Source organism: Gossypium arboreum, chromosome 5 (genome assembly GCF_025698485.1).
Source record: "Gossypium arboreum isolate Shixiya-1 chromosome 5, ASM2569848v2, whole genome shotgun sequence".
Lineage (NCBI taxonomy): Eukaryota > Viridiplantae > Streptophyta > Magnoliopsida > Malvales > Malvaceae > Gossypium > Gossypium arboreum.
In genome coordinates this window covers 46,615,337-46,626,445 of record NC_069074.1, presented here as the reverse complement: position 1 = coordinate 46,626,445, position 11,109 = coordinate 46,615,337, and positions in this window count along the sequence as shown.

The window sequence follows — 11,109 nt, the reverse complement described above, 5'->3', positions numbered from 1 at the left end:
TCAAATCTCGACAAAAATAGGGATCAAATTAGGGGATTTCAACAATAATGGGTTATGGGTTAATATTGAGGGTGAATCAATTAATGGCTTGTTAGGCTCAAAAGGGTTCACTAAGGGTTAATTATGAAGGTAGGATTTTGTGGATTGAATGGGTTAAACCTAAGTGCCTTTTATCATCTTGACATATCAAATCAAATGGTGTAGTCTTGACATGCATAATCAAGCAAGTTCTAGAATAACAATTCAATACTGACGCACTCAAAGCAACAATAAAAGTGAGCATGAAAGAAATAATAGATGCTCTAAAGGCTCAAGATCTCACAAAAATTATGGCGTTTTGATGTTCAAACTTGTGAATTTCAACTCAAGATAATACATAAACTTAGGGAAACAACCTAAAAGTTTTTAATTCTTTAAAAATCAACTTATCATGCTTGATTCCCTAATGTCTTAAAGTTTAAACAATCAATGCATAAATGCCTATATTTTAATTCAAGACATATCAATAAGTATCATAAGTTAATTAAAATTCATTCTAATAGTGATATGAGTGATTCACGTGAGAAGAAGACAGAATTCAGGGATTTCTAATGATGATATAAAAGACCCCCCACACTTAAGATGTACATTGCCCTCAATGTACAAAGATAGATATATTGAAAAAGATAGATTTATAATCATAAGATAGGGAGAGAAGTGAAACTTCCTGAATGATGAATGAACTCCTTGAATTGGAGTTATGGAGAATAATCGGCCAAAGCAATGATGAGGGTGGAGGAGGATACTCCGACGGTGGTAGAGGTTCATTAGTCCATAAGTCCTGCTCCAAAAGAATATTATATCTGGTGGTAGCTATGGTCCTGGTTGAATAAGACATGACAGTCGTGGAGAACCTTTCCCGGTGAAGTTTTTAGTTCCTATGCGATGATGAGCTTTGGAGCTCTTTATAACTGTGATAGAATTAGGAACTTTTTAAGAAATATAAGGAAACATAATTACTCGTAATGAAATAGTCGAAATTAAGAATTGTAAAATACTAATTATAAAACCTTATAAAAATAAGCTTAAAGAAAAATAAAAACTAGTCTTAAAATAGAATAAAAGTAAAAACATAAAATCAAAAATAAAAGTTTTTAAACATCTTCATTGCTAGATGGTTCACGAGGTAGGGATGGCGATGAGATGTGGAAGTGCTGAAAAATCTGCTGTAGAGTAGCATCAATGTTATTGAAACACTAAAAACACTGTTGCTTGAAATTGAGTAAGGCGCTCAGAGATGTCAGCATATGAAGCTGTCCATGAACTGGACGGAAGGGAGGTGGTGGCTGAGTCGGTGGATCCTCGTGACGTGGAGGGACATCATCAGTAATGTCCTCTGGGCCCTCCTCTTCAGTGGACTGGGCGAGGCGGTACTAAGGGGGGTATGTGCCACGTCGTTTCTCTATCATCCTCATACTTAGCATGCTCGAGATGCCCTATGGGGACATCTGGCCGATGAGAGTGAGGGAGGATGATTGTGCTGCCGTGTTGAGGAGCCCAAAGTCCCGAGCCAATCGAGTCACATAGGGTAGAGATGACCCCTCTTCTGTGCTGCTCCGTTTGGTGGCGAATGGCGAAGGCAATAAAGTAGGCGAGGTCGATGACGTGCCCGTTCGCCATACTCCAAAAGAAATAGGCATCGTGGGTGGTGACGACGCTGGTGCTCTCTCATCTCACTATCAAAGTGTAAGCCAAGATGGCGTGTAGATACCTTAAGGATGAAGGGAGAGCCGATGCCTTAGAGCGGCTAGGATCGTAGGTGGCCGAGACAGGTACGCTCAACTGGCGTACTAGGCCACCGAGGCGGAACTGGACTGTTCTAGGATTGTCGAAGTTGGTCATGAAGGTCTGAAGATAGAACGTCAAACAGAGTTCCAATGTGAACTTGAGATACGTTGGATCGACGATCTCAAAGAAGAGCCCCCATGGGTCAGTCATCAGGAGGGCTCAGGCCGCGTCAGCCAATTGAATCTGTTCGAGTGCGGCCCAGTCAATGCAGCGGTCCACACCTAGGGGTCGGGCCCGTAATATCTGGTATAATTCCTCCTGGGGTCCCTAGGGAAACTGGAGGAACAGTTGCCTAATCTCTGTGGTAGAACCCGAGGATGACGCTACTCCTTTCCTCTTCTTCGAGGTGGGAATAACGATCTTCTTACCACGTGAGGACGACATTGTACCTACATTAAAAAATCGAAGTTCAACCAATATGCCCCAAGAATAGTATGGAAAATCAAGACTAAATATGAATATTTCATGAGATTTACGTACTAGATGGTACAAACTAAAACAGCTAAATATATCAAGTTATAGGATTATGGGAATAATGAATGAATGCATGCAGGTAAGCATCAATTTCATGGGAGCAAGGAAAAATGAAAGACTATAGCATAATGTAGTAACTAAAATGACAAAATTTTTACAAAACAAACATAAGTATTTTAATGTTCTAACTATGAATATTCATTCAAAATAGTTCAATAGAGTAGAGAAATCATGAAATAAGCAACATATTTAAAGAAATACAGAGAAAAGAGTAAACAAACGCAAAAGGAAGGAGCTTGGGGCATCAGAATCAGTGTTGTAGGTGGCGTACGGGCAAGGGAGTAGGGCGTATGGAGTTGCAGCGGCTAGCATTAAGGATTTTTAGGGAGGGAGATGATGAATAGTTAGGGGTTTATATAGATTTTAAGGCACACAGCCGTGGGACACGCTGTGTGGCCTAATTTTTGCCCATGTATTTCGCGAATTTTGAATTTGGGCCCGTCTAACATTTGTCCCACGCCCATGTTCTTTGGGCGTGTGGATGCACAAGGCCATGTCGCACAGTCGTGTCTGGCTTCGTTCGCTTCTCCCACGCCGGTGTATATAGGTCCACGCTAGTGTTCGTTTTGACAGTGTCGACCACCGGTGGATGGCACGGGCGTGTTGCACGTCCGTGTTAGATTCTTAGTTTCAACCACGGTTTCAAGGCACGGGTGTGTCTCATTGATAAACCGTAATTTATACATATTTTTACCCCATGTTTAACGCCTTTTATGGATGATTTTCCATTAGAATTGGTGAATTCGATGCTCCTAATGTTTTAAATTCATGTTTTATACTTAGGAGAGTATAGGAGATCGAAAGGAACGAGAAACGGGCCAAAAACAGAGAAAATGGGCCAAAGTACGAAAGCAACATGGTCTAAACCTCCTCACACGGGTAGACCACACGATCGTGTCAATTTGGCAGGCTCGAGCAAGGTCTAAAGTAATCGTACACGGGCGTGTCATATAGGCGTGTCCTTACAGAGCCTAAGTTGAGTCCAATTTGAAAAAGGCCACTTTTGAGGGCTCATAGGCATTCCAATGTCTATAAATACACCCTAGAAGAGGAGAAAAGAGGACACACAGAATAGGGAGTAAAAAATTACTCCAAGAAAGCCGATTGATTCATCTCAGAAGCCGGATTCGTCATCAAGACTGAAGATCTCTCCTCAATTCCCCTTTAGGAGTTTTGGGTTTTCTTTATGTTTTGTATTATTTATTATTCTGAGATGTTTTCTTATTTAGTTATGAACTAAATCCCCTAAATACCTAAGGGAAATGAAACCTAAGATGAATCTTGTTATTATTTTCTGAATTGTATGATAAATATTTAACTTGTTCTTAATTATGTGTTCTTAATTCTTGTTTTGATATCCCAGGATAGTGATTCAAGATATACTCTTATTCAGAGGAGGAATAGGCCCTGTCTAAGAATACATTTGTCATAATTAAGCGGAGTTGATTGCGCGCCTAGACATAGGGTGACAAGATTTTGCCGGATTAGGGTGAAACCTAATAAAGGGATCTATAGATCAAGTTAATGCATCCCTAGAGTGTTAATTAGATTGACACGAGAGCGTGGGGATTTACCACATGGGAGTGGGAGAAGCAAACAACACTAGACATAGCCGTGCAACACTACTGTGTGCACCCACATGCCTAAGGAACACGGGTGTGTACTAAATGTTAGACGTGCCCAAATTTAAAATTCGCGAATCGCACGGGCTGAAATTAGGGAACACGAGTGTGTGCCCTGGCCGTGTGCCCCAAAATCTATAAATACCCTACACTATTCACTTTCTTCCCCATTCAAAAACCTTAACCCTAGCCACTGCAACTCCACACGACCTCCCTGCCACGCTCGTGCGCCACTTTCCACTCCATTTTTGACGCTCAATCTCTCTCCCTTAGCGTTTGTTTACTCCTTTCACTTCTATTTTACTTATTACTAATGCTTATTATTAGCATAATCTTCATTGCTTTTGAACTATTTTTCATTTTGCTCATTTAGTTTGCATTCTTAGGTTAGTTATTATACATTTCGTGTTAAATCAAGTTATTAGGGAAACCTCATACCCATGACTTTACTATGCTTATTCTCATGATATTTCCATGCCAATTTCTATCATTTAATTTGTATTCTTCGATTATTTATCATACATCTCATGTTAAAACAAGTTGTTAGGAAAGCCTCACCCTTTTATCCTACACATGCCATTACTACGCCCATTCTCATACAATGATAATGTCACGAAATTATTATATTAGTTATGTTTGGTTGTAGCTGAAATTCTACTTTTTATTTGAAAATTGCATTTCTTTTACTTTGACCACTCATTAAGATGACTTGATAATTCTAAATCGAAGGTACCATGTCGTCTTCACGAGCAAAGAAAACCGTCGTACGTACCTCGAAGAAGAGGAAGGGAGCATCATCTTCGGCGGGTCCAACCATGAAAATCTGTCACCCTCTCCTGCAGTTCCCCTAAGGGCCTCAGGAAGAGCTTTTCCAAATACTTTGGGCCCGACCCTTAATTGCAGGTCGTTTCATCTACTGGGCTGCCGTAGAACAAGTTCAGATGGCTGATGCTGTGACAGCCCTAAATTAACCCTAGTCAAAAAATGGTTTCGGGACCACGAAGCCGAGTCTTATAAGTAATTAAAAGTGATATTCTATGTTTATGATGTTAGTAAATGCATGTGTGAAAGTTTCATGCATTAATTTGATCATTTCTATGTGAAATTTATTAGTAGGGACTTATGTGAGACAATTTAGAAATATGCTAGGCAAGTGTTAAAATGGCCTATTAATACATGTGGGAAAGTGTTTGTCCTTGCATGTCAAATTAGCCAAATTGAAGCATGGTGGCCGGCCATGCTATGGGTGGAAACATGTCTCAAACATGTTATGTTAGTGAGGTATGTAGGAAACAATAAAATAAAAGCTAAAAATAAAGAAAGGAATTAAAAAGGAAAAGAGGAATAAAATAAGAGAAAAAAAAAGGAGTGTTCATCCTTTACCTTTGCCATTGCCGTGAGTGAGGGAAAGAAAGGGGATGAAAAGAGAGTTCTCTCTTTGTTGAACTTGGCCGAATAGAAGGAAGAAAGGAGGGGAGAATTTCTGTCACTTGAAGCCTTAGGGAGGTTAGTACATTGTGTTAAATTTGTGAAATGTTTACTTGTTTTAAGTAAATGATCATGGTTCTTGCTTAGCCATGCTAAAATGTTCAATAATGATGGGTGAATGGGACATTCGGCTATGGTAAAAGGGGGGGACTTTTTGATTGTTTAAGATAGTTTATTAGTATGTGATTTTTGGGTATTGTGAGTTTGAGATGTAAGTGTGTGTGTGCTTGGCCATAGGAGTTTGCTAAGAAATTTTGTTGGTTGAATGATGAATGGCCAAATGAACTATGAAATGTTATGAGAAGAATGTGGGAAGCTAAGGTGCGAACCTTAGTCTCGGTGATAGGAATGATTCGGTTGGTGTTTTGATGTTGTGGTGATGAGGCATGAAGTGTTCGGCCATGGTGCTAAAATGTTGTGCTTGTGTTAAACTTAGAAATTATTTTGTTATATGGTTAGTATAGGTATGGATGACCGAATATGAGAGCATGAATAGATGAAGAGCTTGGTTAATTGATATGTGGTAAATGTTAAGTGTTAAATGAAATGGAAATGATAGATTGATGTTGCACATTCGGCTATAGTTAGGGCCGAATGAGGTGTATAGAATATTAAGCATGCTTGAATTATACATTAGTGAGAATGTGTAATTGTGCTAAATTCTCTACTTGAGTTCGGTTAGGTATAGTCATGGTATGAGCTCATTAAGGATGCTACCTTATAAGTGAATGTAGCTTTAATTAACCTTATGTGCCATGCATGTGCTAAAATAATGATTGGATGTTATTATAGGTGTATGGTTGGTCTTATTATTATTAACAAGGGTTGAGTACCTTGAATCTCTCTTTAATGTTCAAAATGATTAAATCAATTTAATTCCTAAATTAAGCTCAAGAGCAAAGGGGAACTAAATTGGATAACGGAAAGGAGAAAGCAATCGAGTAGCCGAGTGGGAACCGTTCTACCCAACACAAGGTAAGTCATTAAGCATATATTTGGTATTGATTAAATGATCGTAATACCTATGCAATTGTGTTTAATGAGATGAAATGTGTACAAATGTATATGTATGGAAAGATGATATTGTTGAATGTAAAAGAGGTAGTGAAATGTGTAGAGTGTTTGGTTTCGGCACTAAGTGTGCGGGCAATAAGTGTGCACGGTGACGAGATTGGCACTAAGTGTGCAAGCTTGAAATGTATGGCACTAAGTGTGCGAGCTTAAATCACATGGCACTAAGTGTGCGTGATCGATTATTAAGCACTATGTGTGCGAACTCATTACATATCTTCGATCGATTATTTATATGGAGGGTGTGACTTTATCGAGTTGATCATGGACAGCGGAAAGAGTAAGTACCTTGAGCTCATGGCGAATAGGCGCTATGTTCATGCTCGGGGTTGAGCTTGGTAAGTTTTGAACCTATGTGATGATTACAATTGCAGTCATGTAAATAAGGTATCGTGGAATAGATGAAGGTTCATTTATTTGCATGATTGTAGCGAATATGAGATGATGTATGGAAATGCCTCAATTATCCTATTGAATAGTATATGAAATGTCATTGGGTGAATTGGTATGAGATTGAACCGAAAGGTCTAAGGAACTATGGTATAGTTCGGTATGGATGGAGTACTTAACCTCGTTTCATTGTTTCATTTTGTGATAATTTTGTTAATGGATGGTTGTGGAATGCTTATGACTTACTAAGTTATATACTCATTCGGTGTTTGCTTGTCACCCATTTTAGGTTTCTTGGATTCATCCTTTTTACATGCTCGGGACCGTCATCGAAGTCATCACACCGGCTAGCAATCTTTTGGTATTGTCTCCTTAGTCGATCTAGGAGAACATTTGGCATGTATAGGCTCTTTTGTTTTGTTGAACATTGGGTTGTAAACTTTAAGCCATGCGAAAATGGCCTATGTGGTCGGTTGGGTGTGGTTCTAAAACCTATAGTCGCGAGTCTTAGAAATCTTAATTTTGATAAGGTGGTCATAATTTGTGTTATGTATGATGAATTATTAGTTAGGTCATGGAAGAATTATGAAATAGGCATTGTTTGCTTTAGTAACAGATGCTGACAGCAGCAGTGATGTGAGATTGAAAAATCACTAAAAATGGTAGAAGTGGAATTAAATAGTGAATAAATTATGTAATTGAACATTGATGAATATACTTTCTTATGGAAGAAACGAAATGGTCACAAGAGTCGGATTTTAAGAGATATTCAAGTTTTCGCGAAACAGGGCCAGAACGGTTTCTGGATCCCCTGTTCCGACTTTGAAAATTCACTATAAATTAACCAGAGATAATTAGAAGTTATTCTCTATATGTGCAGATTTATTTGTGAGTATAGTTTCTTTAGAAACAAATGGCATGAGTGTTGGAGCCCTGTACAGAAATATATCCAAGTCGTAATACACAAAGGTCAGTATAGTCGAACCCTAAAACAGGGGAGACTTTAACTAATAAACTGTACTAATTGGCTTGACCAAAAATTCTAGAAAAAAAATTTGTAAATGGAATTATGAGTCTAGTTTCAGGAAAAATTTACGGAACTAGTTTTCGAGTTCTGGAACTCGAGATATGATTTTTAAGGTGACAGTGATGCAGTTAGCTAGCCTGCCTGGAGCATAAAAGAAAAGAAAAATATATATATATAAAGGGGGAAATAAGTGAAGTAAGCCCGGTAACACCTCGTGTTCAACTCCGGTGACGGTCACGGATTCGGGGTGTTACAGATGCAATTCGGGCCCTCCTAACCATCGATCCTTGGGAGCTGTTCTTTGGGATCATCGAACCAATATACCTCGAGCTCACGATGGAACTATGCTCAACGTTCCATCTTCAGACCGTAATGACAAATTACGATGATCCCGGCACGGTCCAGTTTCGTCTAGGTGGGTTACTTCGCCAGCTAAGCATCCCGGAGTTCAGTGCTGCACTAGGCTTATATACAGAGGAGTTCAAGAAGGAAAATGAACTACATGCTCTCACTTGCCACATACATTTTTCTCCCTCGAAGTGCTGGCACACTTTGGCCCCTGGTGCAGCCTCCTACAATCCTAGCCGCTCTAAGGCATCAGTTCTCCCACCATCCCTGAGGTACCTACACACCATTTTCGCTCACACAATTACAGGAAGGCGAGAGAGCACTGGTGTCGTCAACACTCACGACGCCTACTTCTTATGGTGTATGTCGCACGGGCACGTCATCGACCTTGCCTATTTCATCGCCCTTGCGATTCAGAAGTAGATGGAGCAGCGTAGGAAGTGGGTCATCTCCATTGGCCCGTATGTGACGCGATTGGCTCAACACTTCGGGCTCCTTGACATCGCGGCCCAAGAATCATCCTTGACCCTTATTGGCCAGATGTCTCCACAAGGCATCTCGAGCATGCTTAGCATGAGGATGATTGAGAGGCGCCGAGGAACCTACCCTCCTCAATATCGTCTCACCCAATCTACTGAGGAGGAGGCCTACGAGGACATTCCTGATGATGTCCCTTCGCAGCACGAGGACCCACCGACTCAGCCACCACCACCCTCTCGTCCAGTTCATGCGGCGGCTTCATATGCTGACATCTCTGAGTGCCTCACCCGATTCGAGCAGCAGTGTTTTCAGCAATTTGACAACATTGATGCTACTCTACAGCAAATTTGTCAGCACCTCCATATCTCATCGCCAGTCTCACATCGCGAACCATCCAGCGATGAAGATGTTTAAAAATATTTATTTATTTTATTTTATTTTTATTAAAACTACTTTTTATTTTTATTAGATTTTAGAATTTTATTTTTAATTGTAACACTCCAAACCCAGCCTTGAAGTTTGGCTCGAATCTGGCGTGTCACATTGAAGTGTTTTTCAAAACCATGTTTCCATTAAAACCCTTCTTAATAATTAAAAGCGATACCATTTTTAAACCTTGTTAGAAAACCTCATTTGAATAACATTCTTAACAACTTTGTAAAAATCTTGGTCATTGCGGAAGCTTAATTTAAAAACAATTGCGGATCGTGATGTTTTGAACAACGATGAGTTGCTTTGGAAAACCGTGTTCTAATACTAGCAATTATAAGAACAATAAATAAAATTCCAAATTTGAAATCGAGAAAATTACAACGGCTTTACTACAACCCACATAAAAACATTTAAAAGTAATAATCAAAGCGCAACATAAGCATGTGTGTGGCTTCCTCCGAGCCCCTCGCACTCGATCTGTCTAAGGCTTGAAATTACGAAAAGTTAATAAACAGGTGAGTTTACAAAACTCGATGTGAAATCCTCTACTATATAAAAGGAATCGGTCATATAAAAGAATTAAAAGTCCTGCCCCACCCTACTTACGTTTCAAGATCAATTGGGCCTTAGCCCATTATAACAGACGAAGCAGATGGGCCTTAGCCCATTACAGAACAAGAAACATTATCAGAACTAGAATCAAAATGAGAATCAGGTGACAGAATTAGAATCAGTATCAGGTAATAGAATCAGAATCAGAATGTGAATGCAATCCCAACCCAATCCAGCCATCACACCACCCGTACCAGCCCATCTCACCATGTGGGGAATAACTCAACCCACCCAGCCCACACACCAATATGCAGCAAAGCTGCTAATAACAGAAAATTGTGGCAGAGCCACCAGATTTAGATAATGTGGCAAAGCCACTTAACAGAATACGTGGCACAAAGCCATCGATAACGGGTCTATAATCGACACGAAGCCCACAATATCGATACGAAGCCCACAATAACGTCACACAACCTTTGGTAACATGATCGGCACTCAGCCATCGATTGGTCCACAGTCGTCTCGGGCGACCCGTACGGCCTTATCAAACCAGTACGAATATACTGCTCTTAAGCCTTCGGTGGATCAATAGTCTTCAAGCAACCATGCGATCCTAACAGATCAGATCTTCCTCCGTACAAAATCCCAACCCATGCAACATGTCATGTATGCAAAATGTCATGCCCATATTTGAATCAAACAATCACAATCAAGTCATTCATATCACCAACATATATTCACAATCAAATCCGTCAATCACACAGTCCAAGTCAGTCACTTGCCCACAAGGGCAAAACACTCATTTAACACATTAGGGGCAAAATGGTAATTTTACCCCACAAGGGTATCTCAGTAATTCTACCCTACAGGGGTATTTCAGTATTTCTACCCTACAAGGGTATTTCGTAATTCTACCCTACAAGGGTATTTCGTAATTCTACCCTACAAGGGTATTTTAGTAATTCTATCCTATAGTGGTATTTCAATAATTTTGTAAATCGAGGGTAAAACGGTAATTTTGTAAATCGGGGGTACTTTGGTAATTTTACAAGTCGAGGGTATTTCAGTAATTTGGTAAACTAAAGTATTCTAAACAGGGATAACAATACGAATGGGCCTAAAGCCCATTCTCAGCCCAAATGGGCCCACACGCTCGTGTGGCCCTTTTAGCCTAAATCTAGCCACAGATATGAGATTCACCTAGCCTAGTCCAATATTTACTATACAATCAAATAACTTATCCAATTGGGCCCGTAGGCCCATTGGGCCCACATGGCCCCTTTCGGCCAATCGAGCCCAAAGTAGCCATCCTACAACTAGAGTAGTGAGAAATACACA